Here is a 19,307-nt window from a genome sequence, read left to right on the forward strand (position 1 = left end):
TCTAAAAATAAAAGTATCAGTAATAAAAACACCCCATCCAGCCAGGATGTGCTGCTGAGTTTAGCCATCAGATGTGCGAAGAGGAGACTCAAATACATTCCACTGAGGTGTCCCTGGCACTTCTTCCTTGACATGCAAGGTGCCACAGCGAGTCACCACCATGCAGGGCTGCCAGCGTGATATCAGCCACCCAGGGTCAATCAGAAAGAAACAAAGGGAGGATGTGGTCCCTCCCCACATGCTGTCATTAAATAGAGCGTGCAGCATGCCCAAATACACCACGGCACTGCTGCAGAAGGCAGCCAGGCTCACAGAAGGCTCTAGGTGAGACCTCCTGGGACCTGCTTAGAGGATGGTCCATAGTCACACAGTCCTGTTTGTCCCAAAGCCACCTTCCTCACAGCTCGCAGTCTTGCAGGCCCACCACCAAGAGGCTGGGACCCTCAAGAAGAGCACCCAGAGACTCTGCAAATCCCACACAACTCATCTTCCTATAGAAATGGCATCTCTGAACCTACCTGCAGTATTGTTCTGAATAATACAGCTTCCTTTTAGAAAGCAATACAGCAGGATGTGTTTGCACACACATACTAATAATGTAAAACAGATGCTTAAAGATTTGATAGCGTAGAAACATTTATAATGTTTCCTGATTAGAAACAGGCAAACTCTTCTGTTTAGCCATTAAATGCAAGTTTGGCTGCATTCTTTTACACTGATAGCATCTATTGTTCATAACAATAAACAGCTGGGTTAAACAGACGCATGAAATTAAATACAAAATGATTTCAGTACAGTTCACTTTGTCTCCTATTTCTTATCACATACAGTTAGGAGGCTGTTGACAATCCTGTATATCTCGCTGATACTGTGCTATGTTTACAATTCTGAGAGCCTTGTTTAGTGCTTTGTTATTTTAAGCAGATATAAACAAAATAACACTATAGCGCTAATGAATATTTACCATTTCTGTAGCTGGTTTGTTTTGCGGAACTCCAACTGCTTCACTTCTATTCAAAGCTGCGTATATTTGTAGCTGGATATAGGGATTGTTTAGTCTGGAGAAGAGAAGGCTGGGCTTCTTCCCCTGAGTAACGGAAATAGGGTGAGAGGCAATAGCCTTAAGTTGATGTTGAATTGAGGTATTGGGAAAAATGACTTCTCAGAAAGCATGGTGAGACAGTGGCACAGGTTGCCCAGGGAGGTGGCAGAGTCACCATCCCTGGAGGTGTTCAAGAAACATGGAGATGTGGCACTGTGGGACGTGGTTTAGTGAGCGTGGTGGGGATGGGTTGGTGGTTGGACTTGATCTTAGAAGTCTTTTCCAACCTTAACTGAATCTATGATTCTGGTGCAGTTTAAAGAAACTCATCTGACCATACCTCAGATAGCTGATGGCAGTTCCCCTAGAACTAATCCACACTACATGTAGAAATATAACATGAATTGCCAACAAATTTTTCTTGCATTAAGTTGGCATATACATCCACAGCATGTGGAATAAAGGAAGCTTAAAGGGATGGTTAGTAAGCACAAAGTGGAAAGCAAAACAATACTCATCTGGAAAACCTCAGAAAAATCCAAATGTTTCAAAGTTGAAAGCTTGACAAGTCAAATCACTTCAGCAATAACACATCATCAGTGACAATTACATTTGTTAAGGAGAATGCCTATAGGAGAACACTCATTCCGTCTCCAGATGCAGAACAATCTGGTCATCAGCAACTAATCAGGATGCCAGCAATCACTCCAGGTAGCTGAGGGGACTGTCACAGCCTCGTATGAGAGCAGCAGCCTTTTGGTACTCACCATTTAGCTTTGTCGTTGTCAGGGTGACTGGAAAAGAACTATGCATGAAGTGGGACTAAACAGAGAAAATAAAACATTTTTCATGGAAAAAAACCCACACAGTTTTGCATTGACTAAATATTGTTTTGAAGTCATACCAATCATAAAAAAAATACTGGAACTAATTAAAATTAAGTGTTTGATTTTATCTGGCCATGAAAAAATACAAAATTTAGGGAAAAGCTGAAGTATGACCCGGCAAAGCGTGGTTTCTTTATTCCAGTCTTGCGATGGCTAAACTCAGCAGCATATCCTGGCTGGATGGGGTGTTTTTATTACTGATACTTTTATTTTTAGAGTTGGATCTATGATGAAGCACCATCTTCTTTCCAGAGGGATAAAAGGAGATGCTCTGAATGGAGGGAAAGGAGGAAAGTAACAAATAATACTATTGTGAAGTGATTTATGAGCTGGGTTTCTCTTCAGATCTCATAGCTCCTGGTCTGCACTGTGATCACCAAGGGCTGATCCTGCGCAGCGAGTTTCACAAGAATGCAGCTGCAGATCAGGTGCTACCACACCACTCTCCCTGCTCAATGCCTCCTGCCCTGTGGCTGAGCTAATCCAAGGTGACTCATGCTAAAAGCTGCAGTGACCCTCCAGCTTCCTAGAAAGGCATTTCTTTGTCTTCACGTCCTACATGAGAGCAAAGGCACTGTGTAGAGACCTGATGCCATAATACAGGGAGTTGAGTGAGTCATGCATACAGGCAGGACTTTTGCCCCTTAACAGAGGTGAAGAGGAAGAGGAAGGGTCTTGCATTTTCCTGTTCATATATGAAAAACTTAAGACACGATATAGTACATCACCTACAACTAGGTAATCTACAATGACAGAATAGAACTAATTAGTTTTCTAATCAGCTAGCACATTAAAAAAATAAGTTTTCAAAGTGAAGTCCTAAATCTTATCTATGCTAACATTAAAGTTACTGCTGAAATTTAAAGTTGCTATGCTTTCCTACCTCATGGGAATTAAATGGCTCACTAATTGTCATCATCGTGTTTCTGATGCTTTTCTGAGAACTCTGGTTTTATTTCCCACCTATGGGGCTGCTGCTTTTAAAATATAGCTTGTCACCTGTGATTAAATAAAGGCTTGTTGGAAACCAGCCAAGCCAGCCATGCAAGGGGAGAATAGCCCCTCCACCCTGGTACATCTCATGGCTGTCATCACCAAATGGAACGCTTCAAGGGCCAGTTTTTCTCCATGCATGTGCTGAAGGAGCAAAGAAGCCAGACTTTTCTGTGATGGTAATTAACTGCTAGCTTGGTACTGGCGAGGTATTGAGTTTGAGCCCCTGGTGTCAGCATGGAAGCTGGAATCAAGCATTGCTCCTGCTGCACTGAGACTCTGCACAGGTAAAAGTGCTGGCACTGGCAGCAGGACACCAACATTCATGAAGTACTCAGCTGCAATTTTCCTCTGCTATGTTCTTTTTAACAGAAATGGTGAGAGTTCCTCTCAGACTCAAAGGAGCACTGAGAAAATAGTATTTGTCAAGTGCTGAGAACTACAATCATAAATGCCACACGAATACCCACAACGCAAAGATAACTTATTTTTTCACAGCAAAGCTTGTACAGAATTTGGTAAATAGCCCATTAAATAATGAAAGAACAGCAAAAATTGAGTGCCTGCTCATAAACAGAGTACTATCCATTCTACATGCTGACCAAAGCTTTGCAGGAGTGGTATCATCTGGTCATATAACAAATGATGCCATCATCAACAACAAGAGAAAACAACTCCCTGCTTTTGACTGCTATGGTTCTTCACTTGGCAAATAGAAAATTCTTTTAACACCACCTACTGTATACAATCACTTTATGCACTGTAATTTTTGATCTCTTCTCTCAGGTGACCAGTAACAGGATGTGAGGAAATAGCATCTATTTGCACCAGGGAAGGTTTTAACTGAGTATAAGGAAGAATTTCTGCACAAAGAAAGTGGCCAGGCATTGGGTCAGGCTACCCAGGAAGGTGTTGGAAACCCATCTCTGGATATATTTGAGATACACAGATGTGGCACGAAGTGTCATGGATTAGTGATGGAACTTGGTAGGTCAGGTTGATGGCTGGACAAGATGATCTAGAAGATCTTTTCCAACCTTAAGCACTCTATGTTTTTCAGACTCAGCACAGGACACAGAAAAAATGCTCCTCCTTGAAGGCATAAACATTGCAAGAAGACATTTTTCACCAAAGCAAGAGAGAAACAGGAGCAAGCACAGAGAAATTGTGAAAATTCAGATGGTACCTCCATGTTCTACAATCCTGCCAGGCAGCTGTCAGTATTGTCCACAGAAAATGTGTGCTTGCTATGGGCTGACACCTTGCCCAGTCCCTATGAAGACATTATGATAGATATGGAGGGCAAGGAAAGAGGCTCAAGTCTGATCAAAAGAAGCTCAGGTTACTTAAAGCACATGGTCTGTTTTCATTTTTTGGCTAAGACACCTCACTGAAAATGTGCTATGTGGTGACAGAAAGAGGAAAATTGCCATCTGCCAGTATCCAATACAGCCAACAATATTTTCCTATCCAAGCACCAAAACTGCTTTTTTTTTTTTTTTTCCCTCCACATATATTTTAGCAGCTGGCAAGGGCAGCAGAGCAAAAAGCCACTTCAGTTCTTTGACATGCAGATAAATGAAAACAAAAGAAAAAGAAACAGTGTGGCATATGCCAGTCTTGTTGATACTAGCTACCATGAAGTTACTGATCAGGAGGACACAGAAGCCTCTGCAGTCTCATCTCTGTGTCCATCACTGGTGGCTGTGGAGGATGTGCAGGATGAAGGCAAGAGGACACTGCAGATAAACAGCCTTTGCAAAGCCTATGAGTAAAGAAAAGCCACGCAGCTCCTACTGGCACAGGCCATGGGCATGCCTAGCATGTAGTTCACATTTCAAAGCTTATCCAGTTCTGGAAGAAAGTGTAATAGGACAAGCCTGCTCAGCCCTGCTCTTTGCCACAAATGTTAAGCAGCGGGATCTGGTTCCATTTTGATTTTTGGCATGAGTGTTCCACTGAGATTTGTATTGATGTTCATACTCTTGATAACTAAACTTTCTGAAGTTTCCTGTTTGCTTTTGCCACTGACATCTCATCCCAGTAGGCAGGAACAAATGTGTATCTGTGTGGGTGCACGCTAAACAAACTACCTTCAAGCACAGGGTGAACTTGCAGAGCTGTTTCTTTCTCCACTGTTTAGCTCTCTGATCTTTTATATTTTCCTTTTATCCTTCTATCAGTTCCCATGGTGACTTATGTGAACTTTTTAGAAATCATCTAAGGTGGTTTAGTCTGAGAAAAGACAAGGTACAAAAGGCATAACCTGAAATAAGGAAAATGCCACTTTTTTTTTTTTTTTTAAACATGGAAAAGGAAAACAGGGATACTTTTCACCTTCTTTAAATGATGGTATCACCTGTTGCTTCTCTTCTCCTTTTGCAGGTATAAGAAACATCTGAGGATTGCATTTCATTTTTCGAAGAGGAGGATAGGGTGTTAAAACAGATAAAGTATTTTGTTCCCCATATTCTTTGTTTCAGTATATCCCATTTTCAGCATCCTACTGTAATACAGCTTTTTTTTTTTTTTCTAACAGAATGATGAGAAACACTCCTAAGCTCAGTTCCACTTTGCAGCCTAAATCCCTTTGCAGACAAGAATACAAATTGTGGAAATACCTGGGATTTCAAGCACTATTATAAAGAAGTCTCCTATTGACAGAAGAAAGAGAATCTCTGGGAAAGGGAAAAAAAACAAAACAAAACAAATGATGCTGCAGTCTACTTCAAGAGCCAGAATAATAGGAGCTTTCAAAATACTCCATTCCCAGTCAAGGCAAGTAAGCCTTGTCTGGATCTGTGTCTCAAAGACTATTTGTGTATCTTGTCCTCTCTCACGTCTGAAAGGACTCACAGAGCTAAAGCTAGTAAGAAAGGGGTGGTCTGCTGATAGATCGTATTCTGGCCACCTCTCTAGAGAAATAAGCTGCACTGTGCAAATCAGAGCCTGCGCCTTTGGCAGCCCCTGGTCAATACAGCCAAGATTCCTTTATCTGAAGCTACCTTCTTCACTAACTGCAAGAGAAGTTCAGATAATTTGCTAAGAGTGGACTCCTATTTCCAGAAGTTTGAAATGAAATTACTTTTATCCCATACTTTGAGTCAGAAGCAACAAATCAAACCTTCTGTGCTCTATTTTAATACCAAGTACTACTGTTTATACAAGTTGCAACAGAAGTCTCCATCTTCAAGGGCAATGAAAGTCCTCTGCTTCTGACTGCTCTATGCTTTGGGAAAATCTGTGACTCTTTTATCCATTACCTTGCTAACTTCATTATAACCTCTAATAGCAAATTCTGATATACCAGTATAAACCCTCCAGCCCATTAGTTAAGGGAGGTGCATTCAGATCTCCGCTAACACAAATAACTCAATGCTGTCTCTGCAGGTGTTGATTACACTTCGAATGAGGAAGAGAAAATTGGTTCCTAGACTCCTGGAATGATATAAAGAGCTTAATTTAAAAAACTCATCTCTGAAGTGAACACCTACTTTCTATTTCTTGAGATGCAAATTACTTTTAGTGAGCAAGCTAAATGGCTGTTTATTTAAAGTGGTCATTCTGGCACACTTCTTACGATTTTAAAGGTTTTCCAGACTATTAGAAAGCGACATAAGATACATGACGGGTTATTTACCAGCACAGAGAGAAGCTCCTGAACAGTACAGGAACCCATGGGCTATTTTTAAAAGAGATAAAAGGCTCATATTCACAGTTAGCTAATAGCAATCTAATAAGTTATCATCCACTGGCTAATCCACTTCCCATCTGTAGGCATGTGAAGTGTCAGCATCCTTGGGTCATAAGCAGCTGTGCAAATCAGCTGGACTCCTTGTCAGCATTTAAAGTGGGGCCTGGCCTTCCAGTGTGATGAGACATCAAGTTCTAGTACTGATTATTTAGGTATTTTAATTGAACGAGGATTCACACTTCATGCTTGTGAACCAAACAGGCACAAAAGGAACACTTCTGTCACAAAATTATCACAGAATCTTTTAAGTTGGGAGGAACCTTTGAAGGTCATCTAGTCCAGTTCCTCTGCAATGAACGGAGACATCCACAGCTCAACAGGATTGCTCAGAGTCCTGTCCAGCAAGGAATTATTTCTGCCTTCAGCATTTCACAACATTGTGATGTTTGTAGGAACTTCAGAATGTCTTTTAACCCATTTTGAGGTCTGAGGAAAGGTTATAGGAAAACCACTAATAAATGTCTGTCTGCTAGATGACTCTCAGGAAAAGGCAGTAAATAAAAGTGTCCCAAAATGAAATTATTATTAATAATACATCCATTTCAATGAGAAACAATAAAAACATTTTTCCAAATCATTTTGTGCAATGGCTAGAATTCACACCTACATGGTACATAACAGGACTACCCACGCCAAGTGGCTTTGGTCTATCAGTTTCACAAGACTTTGGGGTTGGATCCTTGAGGTCTTTCCCAACTCAAGCCATTCTATGGCTCTATGATTCTGTGATTTTGTGTCACCTCACCAAGTACATTTCAATTTATTATCTGTTACACTTCTACTGCATGCAACTCAGCTGAGTTTCAATTTAAGAGATCCAGATGCTTACATTTGAGATAGATGTTAAGATGAAAGGCAGCATGTGCAGCAAGAAGCATTCACCTGCCTGTAAAAAAAGCCAACACACAATTTATGCTACACTTCTGTAGATTCCAGCTCCATCGCAAAGCTCACTAGCTATGTGGCACAGAAGTCTAATGTTAAACAGGAGATCCCCAAACAAAAGCAGGAAAAACTGTGCTGGGTGACACATCATCATCTACTTTGGTGAAGGTTTTGTAGCCGCACTGCTATAGGTTGAAAGATAAATTCCCGTTTACAGTTCAGAGGTGGAAGCATTTCACAATGCCAGATTATTCATAAGAGAGGGTATTTTACAGTATCTGCCAAGTGAATCTGGAATTATACGATGCTGAGCATGGTTCAATTCACTTAGTTACCTGGCTAGCCTCGCCATCTGGTCGGCTCTGCAATTTATATGCCACTTACTTTTAATTATAATGCATTTGTGCTAGGAAACAAAAGAAGAGAGGAAATCACATTTGTTGCTTGCACACTGGCAGATGTGCCTCACTCCTTTTAGCATTTATTAGATAGACAGAAATAGACTCAATATACAAACTCTCTTCATCCAGTAACAAATTTAATCATCCCTTGAGGTAAACGCTGATCCAAACTTTGTCCTACTCCCTCCTTGCTTCCCAGATGAACACATCCTGACATTGCCCTCAGCATGTCAGAATTTGCCTGATACTGTAATCCATTCAGACGGTCTATTACTTGATGAAAGCCTTCTTAAAAATACACCATAAAAATAAATACTGATAATGAGTCATTGATTCTGGCAAGCAATTGCCACTCAGAGAGCAACTATCCACTCTAATACAACCTTCCACAATAAACTCCCTAGCCATAGGAGATGGTTCCCATTTTCACTTCACCAGAGTTTGTCAAAGCAAATAAAGAGGAGGAGATGTAAAAGTAGCAAGCAGTTCATACACAAAAACATGTTTCCATATTTCCAACGACAGATTGTTTTCAAACAGGTACTCTCAGGAAAGCAGGGCTGCCATATATTTAATATAATTATCTTAGGAGGGTCTTGATTTACTACTAGCAACTTGGAAAAACATGATCGTTTACAAGAAAACATTACTAATAATGAAAACCTTTCAGAAAAATATGGAATAGATGTAGCACATGCAAACTTGTTGTCATGTGGAACAAATAAACCCAAGAAAACCTACATGAAAACTGGGCAGGTTTCTAAGTAGAAACAGTGTGGTGAATCACAAAGATAATTTTTGGTGACTCTAATTATTTTTGATAGTAATACTAAGCAGATAAGCTTATAAGCTGAATCAAAATTAATCTTCTTCCCACATATACTTTTTTTAAATACGCAAAGAATTCCCCACTACAACAAGTAGTTAGACACAAAATACGGCACTGTGTCGAGCAGGCAGTGCTTCCACTATGCCTCCAGGAAAGTAGACACATGGTTCTGAAGCCACCTGGTAGCAGGCACTTGCTCTTGTGCCAGCCACATGCATATCCTCTTCCCTAGCTGATATACACTTACCTTATCTGTTCCTCTCTGCTCATTATGTTCCATGTTTAGCTGTTCCACGCTCATGAATTCCTCCCTAGTTTCAGGCAGACTAGATTATGTCTCCTCATTCAGCCCTGAACAATTCCAACTCCTTCTAGCTCAGAGACTGAAAAACTAGCAAGAGGATAAGAAAAAAAAAAAAAAAGCATGAAATACAGTATAGAAAAAGTATAGACTACAGGCAGACAATTGGTATCAGATGCTAAACATGTGGCAGAACTAGTGAATTAACTTCTTAATTGTTCAGGTGGGATGAGTTGACCTCAGCCCCCCACCCAGCTGCTTTCTCACTCCTCAAGTGGGTGGGAAGAAGACACAAAATAGGAAGAAAGATGTCCTGCTTCGAGAAAAAAGGCAACCGAATCACTTGTCTGTTACCATCATGGGTAAAACAGACTCAACCTGAGGAAAATTAGCTGGACTTACTGCCTATTAAGATAGATTTGGGTAATGAGAAACTAAGACAAAATAATACTAATACAACACTTCCTCCTTACTTTTTTTCCCAGGTCCAACTTCACTCCTCTGCTGCCAACTCCTCTTCCTCCCCTCATGCTCAAGTAGTCCAGGCACTGGGGACTGAGAGTTGTTGTCTGTCCACAAGAGCTCTTCACCACTCTCTCGTCCTCACGCTTTTCCCTTGCTCCAGTGTGGGTTCTCCCATAGGCTGCAGTCCTTCAGGGTAAAGCCGTTCCAGCCTGAGTTACCCACAGGCCATGACTCCTTCAGGAAATATCCACCTGCTCTACTGTAATCCTCTCCATGGGCCATAGGAGAATCTCTGCTCCAGCAACTGGATCACCTTTTCCCTTCCTTTTTCTCTCACTCTGATGCTCATACTGCTCTTTCTCTCTTTTTTCCCTCTCCTCCTCTGAGGCCCAACAACTTCAACTTTTCTTAGGTGTGCTTTCCCATAGCCACGCACATGGCTTATGGTCTAAGATGTTCCCTGGTGTGGGTCCATTGGAGCTGGCTGGAAATGGCTGCGTTCAGCATGGGGCAGCCCCACTATATCCAATACACGCCACAACTGGTTTTACATAGTAGCTCTGACAGCTGGAGCTCAGTTTAAGAAACTAACTCATACGTGTAAACAGGTAGGATGTTGTACTGCGCTGTTCTAACAAAGTAGCAGACTCTAGGACATGCTGCAGGGAGAACATCAGCCTGTTCTTCCTTGCTGACCTTCATTGTCTTTAATAGCCATAACACAAAACAGCCATTTAGAAGCCTTTATACCACTCAGCCTTATACCATTATTTAGACAACTCAACTTAAAAAGGGGTTGGGATATCCTCTTCTGCTTTTTGATAAACTGTACTGTATCTCTGCAATAAGACCTGTCATTACTATTACTATTCACTGGCACAGAACCCAAAGTGCCATTTGCAAAGGTAGCTGTATCTCAATCAAGGTGGGGTTCAGCCAGCAAACAATAGAAAACAACACTACAAAGTACTGAAATTGAGTTTATTTCGTGCAACATATGCAGAATCCCCTTGAGTCCTGCAAAATGGACTCTTCCTTAACTCCCTTCTGATTTAGTGCCTCTACTTTCCACAGCAAAACCAAATATCTGTTACCTTTTAAATGAAACAGAAGAGAATTCTCAGCTTTAGAGATCTTGAAAAATATACTCTAGCCTTCCCAGTGGAATATCTGCAATAGTTTATTTTTTCTTAAATAAGCATTCATGTACCGATTTATATTTACAACATCTGGCTATATAAATTTTTAACATAAACCTGGATCAAGTAGGGAACCAAAAACTATCATTGCAAATAGGTTTGCCTGGGTGCAAAGCTCCTCCTCTACGATTTCAAGTGTATCTCATTTGTAGTCATTACAGTTTGGCCCTTGAGACCTCCTCTCTCTATAACCCCGATGGAGGTCAGAGGTTTGGCTGGAATAGTGAAGACACATGGGCAAATGTAGTCAAGGCTATGCCTGACTGATTTTGATTTACAAAACTAGGCTGGAGATACTCCTCTGCCTTTGGAGGAGTGAACAGCAACTGTTCAACAGCATCTCACAGTCGCTTTTATCATTCCCCTTTCTGCACAGAGGGTAAATACATTACACTAGATGTTGCAAGATGAATGCGTATAGTGAGGATAAACATTTTGTTTCTTTCTAGCAAATACATCTTTTGCTATCAGGTGAGCTTTGGGAACTGACTCCTTGTGGAATATATTGATGGATTTCTTTTCTCCTTCACCCGCGTCCTTCTCTCTCAAGCCCAGGTTCATAGGTGCATCTATTTTTCTCCATGTAGACTTCCAAAGTCTACAGTAGAAGTGGAACTCTACATCCTTTGAGTTTCTCTGTCCTTCTCAAACAGCTGCATTTTCTAGTTCCCCTGGACACTTATAGATCCCGTGACCTAGAGTAGTTTGTGTCTTTATCTGAGCTTCTAGTAACTGGAAAAGAATTACACAGAAAGGTTTCATTCCCACTGAAACACCTAATGCAACACCTAATAAAGGAATGAGAGGCTTCAGGTGTTTTGTACAGTGCTACGGCTTTGAGTTGCAATCAGACAGTGCAGCACGGGAGAGATCATCTCCCTTCCAGAGACAGCTCTGGCCTGATGTAGGCCAAGTTCCTCAGGTGAGAGAGCGATTCCCAGAAAGCATCACCTGCCTGCAGATATGTGCCCTCTGCCCATCAGGCCTTTTGACTTTGCAGAATCTGGAGATGATTGCCTCTTGCTTGCAGGCTGTCATCTTTCATATGGTCTTGCCTCTCCTCGCAAAGCTCTCCCAAGAAGACAGCTATAAAACAGGACACAGCTGCTGTTCTACTGAGACTTTACTAATTTGATCTCCTTCCCCATTTTATAGATGGTGCTAATAAAGGGCCATTTGTTGTGGCACTGATATTAGAGATATCTCTTCCTGAAGAGAGGCAAGTGGTTTTTTTTGAAGCTTTTAAATTGTTCTGGCCAGGCTAAACCACCAAACTTATTAAAAAGCTTTTATGAAGATTATTACCAACAACATTAGCATATTAATTATTCCTGTGTGAATTCTCAAAATGTTAATCCACCACATACTGCTAATTAAAGAGGGTACAGCTATGAAACAAGGCAGAGATTACACTCCCATATCCAGCAGAGGTTTCTGTTACCTGGCAAATGAATCAGCATTCTTTGTTTTTTGATAGTGAGCTGAAATGACTACCTGCCTTGGCTCTCCCACATGTAGTGTTTTGCTACATATTATTTAGCATCCTCTGGATTATTTCTGTTTTGCTTCAATTAATATGGACTCCTGAATCACTATATACTCTAACTCTACTCTTTCTAGCAATGGTTTGACCTGGAGGCAGGGAGGCCAGGGAAAGCTTCCAGTTACTTTGTCTGGGCCCTGGATTAGGCCATCAGCAGTTTCTGATCTTGGATTTGGCTCAGTGCTATGTCATGTTGCATGCCCGTGCAGTGATCTCCACCTTAAAAGCCAGTTGCAGTTTATGGCAGGTTCTTCCACTGCCTAGGACTCCAATTTCATTTACAAATACTTTGTCAATGAAAATGTGAGAAGAACTACTACTGTCACAACCACACTGCAATGAGCTGGCATTGCTAAACCTCTCTTTTATTTTGCATTAGAGGACCAGCCTCATTGTTTGGCAGGCCCACATGGAACTGCTGGTAGCATATGGGTCACTGTACTTCAGAAGAGAGACATTTCCCCAGCCTGTAATCTGTATTCCCTAGGGGATATTTACAAATCTATGCTTGTCAGAAGTCCAATATTCCATCAGCCTGGAAACTTAGAGACTGTGCTTCAAGATGCACAAACAGCACAGTGCTCAGGAACTTCAGGTTTACCACTCTCCATATCTAGCCAGTTTACCAAATCGGTAAGGTTTGTGAAGAAAAACCCTGATTACGGTGACTCCATTCAGTAACATATATCATAGAAGGTGGAACATTCCAACTAGCAGCTCCATACAGAAGCTTGGATTGCATAACTTCTCACCTCAGGCCCCCAGATCTGATTAATCAGACTGCAGAGACAGAAGTCTGCTAGAAGCTCTCCAGAATATGCTTTGTCTCAATGTGCAAGAAATGGACAGAGTAGGTTCAAAAATACCATTAATAAGAACCATAAAAGGAGAGAACACTCATGAGAGTCACTGTGTGTAGACTAGAATAGATGAAATCCACAAAACAGAAGTGATTGAGCCCTTTGGCTTCATGACCGTGGTCTTATGATTTCCCTTACTTCCCTTTTTTTATGTAATGTGAAGTTGTGTTTAGACTTGCTAGTAAAGAGCTCTGGGATCCACCAATGAGGAATGCTGTAAAAAGTCCAAGGCACTGTCAGACTGGAAATTATCTAAATCATGGGGAATCAAGTAAAGAAGATAAAACTATTAAGCACTCCATGTCTCTGTTGCTTCGGAGGAATTTCTGAGAGATAATATTAGCATTGTGGTTATACAGCATGTTATAGTCTTATAATTCCTAATAGGATTTGTAAGTATTTTGAAAGCTTACAAGCATAAATACTGTATTTATGGTAAAGATGCAACAATCTTTGCAAATTACATGCCAATTTTATATATTCCTGGGAAAGATCCTCAGATCTCATATCATGGACACATTGCTTTTCTGTTTTGCTTTGCCATATTGTGATGAATTTTCTTTCCATTGGTCAAACATAGCTGGCTTAATGAGAGCAATGGAAATAAACAGACGTGAATGCACAGATCTGTTAGAACCCCGGTGAGCTGGCATATGCAGCCATTCCCAAGGAACAGGGGAGGACATGTGAGCAGAAATGTATTGGAGCTCATCTTTCAAATAGCAATAATTAAAAAAAATCACAACAATCTTTCAGTTCCCTTGTAAACTCCTGCTCAGCAGATAAAATGAGTAGAACAAATCAAACCTGAACCCCTTGGCTTCACCACTGCTGCACCTGCTACAGCAAGTACAGCCCTATTTTAAAAAACAAGCCTAGCCACAGTATTAGCTCATTTTAAATGAATGTCATTTCCAGGTCTTCTTTTGGCTGAACTCAATGTACTGATGCCATAAAGTTATACCATTCCTACACAGACTTTAGAGTTTGAAATGATGTGGGAAAATCTTATTAACACCTTATGGGCAAGATTACCACAGCTCTTTGTTTAAGCCATTTATCTGAGTGCCACGTTCCATATCTTATTATGGGATTTAGCCCCAAAGCTGTCTGTTTCTGTATAGTAATCCTACAATGCATATTAAGATACACATATATAAATATCTTTTCACATATTCATATAGTTTTAAGATCATAGCCAAAGGACATATTTTCAGTCAAAGCTGAGTGTGATCCTGCTGAAAGGCGTAAACCTCCCTAGCTTTGATGGTTCTGCCAGCACGCCCTTATTTAGCTGGCATGAAAGCATAATGCAAAGGCACTTTTTGGGAAGCAGAGTTTATAGCTGGCTCTGTGTGACTGAAGTGAGCCCTTGGCTCAGCAAAGTTAAATTGCTATGTGTGCCAGCCCCTCTGCCTGCTGGCACTGACATTGCTGTGCTTCTCTGTGCTTCTGCAGCTTCACTGCTCCTCCTCCTCTCCCTACAGCATGCAAAAGATGAGAACACGCAGACTGCAATGGCGGGGACATACAGCCTTAAAAGGCTCTAATGCAGATTGTAAAAGGCACGCAGCAACTAAAATCCAATTTAAGGACAATACAGAATATGGGTCTTAGAGCATTTTGGAACCTGCTTTCTTCTCTGTGTCTAAAGACTCAACAAGCAACCTTCCCCATCAGCATCAGTGGAAGCTTAGCTTGTAAGCTGCCTGTTCAAAACAATGGAGAGACTGAATGGATGGTGTTCACATTGTTAGCACACAAACAAATAGCATTTGGTATAGTCCAGCAATATCTTCAGACTCCCATGTTTCCTTCTGGAGGCAACATGCAAAACTGCTGACAACCAACTTGCTGTCTGTGTTGTGGTTTGGTTTTGACCCCTGAGCAAGCCACGGGCAAGAGGAATCAACTGTGGTTGTCCTGCTCCTGATATTTGCTTTTCTATCTTCTCCAGCCTAAGGGAAAAGCAGCCAACAGAGTTTGTCCTCTTACCCTCTAACACCTGAATTCAAGGCCTAGGAACGTCATCTCCTCAAAGCAGGGCAGGAGTGATCTTCCTGCAGCCTTCAGTCCCAGGATGTGGATGGATCCTCTGAAAAAGCTCTGCTTCTGGAGCTCAAGAACTACAAACAGATGGGAATAGCCTCAGCATTTTCAGAATGAGGCTTTTTGACTACTAAATGAGTATAGAGTTCAGTTCTGGAAAGGGCAGGGGAATCTGATGAAAAAGAGACAAAACTGACGCTTACAAAGAGGGAGATGGATATAGCTAATATATTCATAATGCAAGATTCAGCTCTCCCCTGGGAAAAACTGAGCATGAAGAAGAAAAAGAAGTTAGTTTTCACTGTATGAATGGAAAGATCTCAGCGTACAAGTACAGTGCTTTTTCATCCACTCTCAGGGCTCTGGATGGAGCTGTTTCCACTGATGGCTGCCATTTTCAAGCTCCTTGTGGAAGAAAAGACAGCAAGAGGAGTAAAATGAGAGACATTCAGGGCATAATGTTTTTTTTTTCCTCCTCTGCAGTCCTCAGCTTGCAAATGAGCTTTCTTTAGCTACGTGTGCCTGTTCCAGGCCTTGCTCCTGCTCCAGGCTGGGAGTAACTTGGCAACAGATCAAGCAATCAAGCACATTTTCATTAATTCGTGACTAAGTTGCCTTCCTATCACTTTTGACCTTGTCCTCTGACACAGAGGCGCTCCCCCTCTTCCCCATGTGGCTCCATGGCATGAGGGCCTGCTGCTTGGCACCGGGGAGGATTCATACAATTAGGGGCCGTGTTCAATCAACACAATGGAGTGGAAATGGATGAGGTATATTAGTAATGCTGCCAGTCTGGAGCTAATGAAGAATAGGAGTTTTATCAACTTTGAAGCAAGCAGCATAGCCATCATTACTGGAAAGGTCATCACGCTGTCTGCACAGCAAGCGATGTGACAAGTCAAGCAGTTTAGCATTTTGAGAATCATGCCCAGGAGAAGCCAACATGTTTAGTGTCCAGTGACCTTGTCACTGCTTCCAGGCTGCCCACCATGAAACTGTCATCGCTGTTTCTAGGACAAAGCCACAAGAAGAATTCGGAGAAGGCAGTGGAGTACCAGGGTGACACAGCCAACAAATTACATCCATAGTGATCTCAGCAGCCAGATGTGGTAAGTTTTGTATTTGAGGGCATATTGCTGTGTAATTCTGTAAACACAAAAGCAACACCTCACCCAAATGCAATGCTATCATAGAAGGCAACCCAAACCCAAGCTGAAAGCCTCTGCGGGACACGAGAAAGTCCTGTGCCCAGAAGTTTCCATTTAGAGCTACGAGACTGATTCACCAGAACTTTCAATCCCAGCATGGGCCACAAGCACAGCAAATGATAGTGCAGAGAATTTCTCCATAAGCCTACACGTCTTTTGCATTGGTACAAAATGGACCCTTTCTGATCTGGCAGCTTGAGCATCGAGAACTACTGCAGAGATCAAGTGAAAGAAGGATCGCTGTCTCTTTCATGTGATGCAATTTCCCTCAGGTTTTTCTCGGTCTCATCAAATAGCCTCCAGAATTCTAATTTCTGTTCCACTTTAAGGAATCAAAGTAAATACTTCATGGCTCATCATACTCTGTGGCTCATTTTTCCAACTATTTGCTGTAACGTTTTTCTCAGTTTTTTTTTTTTTCTTTTTTTCTGGCAGTTGTTGAAAGATGACATTTCTAAATAATGGATAGACCAAAACATAATTCTTAAAATATTAACTGCCATAATAATGAACATATTGCTGAAGTAACACTGAATTTAGCTGGTTTTAAGTGCATGTGGTGCCTCTGCTCCTTCAGAATTACTCTTCTTTGATTTTCACGTTGCTGTCCCAAAACATCTGACATATCTATATGATATTTGGCATTAAAAATGCACAGACATTATGAACATCCATAGTCCAGCCACTGAACTTTCTTTTCATCCCCTGGTTCATTTAGTCCCTTGCCTCACTGTGTGTGTCTGGTTATGCCAAATACACACATGGCTGGGCTCTAACTTCAGCTCCACCCACCAGTGTAGCTTTGACATGCTTCGTGCGTCTTCTATGCCATGGAACAAAATTATAGCCTCTCTTTCATGAGGTGATACCAGCTAAGTATTTGCTGTGTGTGGCAAACACCTCCCAGATTTTACTCAACCCTTCTTCTCTCCTTCACTGTTCCTTTGCCCAGTGTCTTCTGTTTCTATCATGGAGCTCCTCCAGAAAGATTCTGACATGTCTCCATTTGGATTTATTCATGAATTGGAGAACTGGAAACTGCCTACAGAGACCACTGAATTCATATATTTCACATAACCCAATTCTCTTCTTCCAGCCAGTATCTCTGGAAAGTATATTTCCAGAGAGGGCTAGTGTACAGTGCGTCTGATGTCCTGATAGTACATAGTCTCATTAAGCAAATCCCAAGGATAACTCAGAAGCTAATGAGAATGGTTACAGATGCATTAACAAGGTCACTGATAAGAATATAGTCACAAATCACCTAATTAGGAAGGAAAAAAATCCAGGCAAGCTCTTGTATATTTTTGTCTTACAAGTGACCCCTCTGAAGCCAGCTACCAGCAATTGCTCTTCTCTCTCCTGCCTGGATGGATAGGTGCCAGAAATACCTCTTGGGGCTGAGAAGAGAGGAGGAAGCAGAAACTCCCATGTTCTGGAATTTCAATCCAGTTCAAGCTATCGTTTCATTTCTAACTCCAAACATACTTCTTCACTTCTCCTCTAAGAGCTGCTCACATTCATCTGACGTGAGGGTTTCCCTACACCCCTCACAAATGTTACTTACTTTACTAATTTTATGTCAAAAGACACAAAAATGTTGTGTCAAAGGACATCAGAAGGAATGCAGCACTTGCTACACTTGAGTCAAAACCCACACAAACCTCCCATGTTTTTGCCAGGTAAAAAAAAAAAAACAAAAACACACTAAACTGCATGAAAAGAAATCACTTTAGTTCAATCAAGAGTTTTCCTCCCAGCTAAATCAACACCTTTTGAGAAAAATTATGCCTTCAGAAAAGTTTTGATAAACTATGAAGAGATGCAAAATAAGTCAATGTCCTGACACTACAGCTGAAGTCTAAGTACCTCCATATCTTTAAGTGGGTAGGAGATTCATTCTGTTCCTAATAGTGAGAATTTATCTGTTACAGTGTCAAATACTGAAGATTTGTGCTATTACAGGTATGTAGTAAAATAAATTGCAAACTACTAGTGACATAGTGTGTATGTACCTCCAAACATACAAATAAAAACACATGGAAAACCCAGAATACTGAGCACATATATTTATAATAGACATAGAAAAATACTTAGATTCAAATCTCTTTCATCAGTCATACTGAGTGTGTTTACAAAGAAATAGTGTATGTATGCTAACTCTGCAGTGGAAAATGTCTCGAAAGCAAAGATACTGTACAAAAAATATGGCCTTAAACCAGAGATTCAGCCTTCTCTCTGGTAATATTCTCCAAATGCTGCTCACTCTTGCTCAATATAGCAAAGCTCCGCACCCTCCCCCATCACGAGAGGCAACTTCATTCTCTCACAGTGCTTTCAAGGTTACTCCCTGCCTGAACAAATGACACTGTGCTATCTTTTCCCAACTTCAACAGAAATCACCTCGTCCTTCATGATCAGTGCGCAAATGTGTGCGCACTAATAAATAACAACACTGTGCATTCAAACAGCGTCCTTCACAGAAGTGCTTTTCAATCCAGTAGAATTAATAGCAACATCAAACAAAATCCCAGCGAGCTGGGATATAAAAGCTAAAACCCACACCAGCTTCCAGAAAGCAAAAAGTCGCTGAGGGAGGAAACAAACACGAAAGATTTACTCACACATTTTGGACACATTAAGGCAGAGATCATGTATAGCATGGTAGCCAACTACATGGACAGCCACAGTGGAAGGAGGTCTTGCTAGGGTGTTCTGGCATACAAGCACACACAGGGCCCCTCATGCACTGCGGCTTGCAGTAAGCCAGGATCCTCATAAGACAAAGATGATGCCTGGCACCCAAGGCACCCAGTGACACAGTGTCCTGCTTCTAGGTCCAGCCTGGCAGACGGGGTGGGAATGGAACAGGGATGATGCCCACGAGAGAC

The sequence above is a fragment of the Phasianus colchicus genome, chromosome 3 (genome assembly GCF_987193195.1).
Source record: "Phasianus colchicus chromosome 3, bPhaCol1.hap1.1, whole genome shotgun sequence".
In the NCBI taxonomy this organism is placed as follows: Eukaryota; Metazoa; Chordata; class Aves; order Galliformes; family Phasianidae; genus Phasianus; species Phasianus colchicus.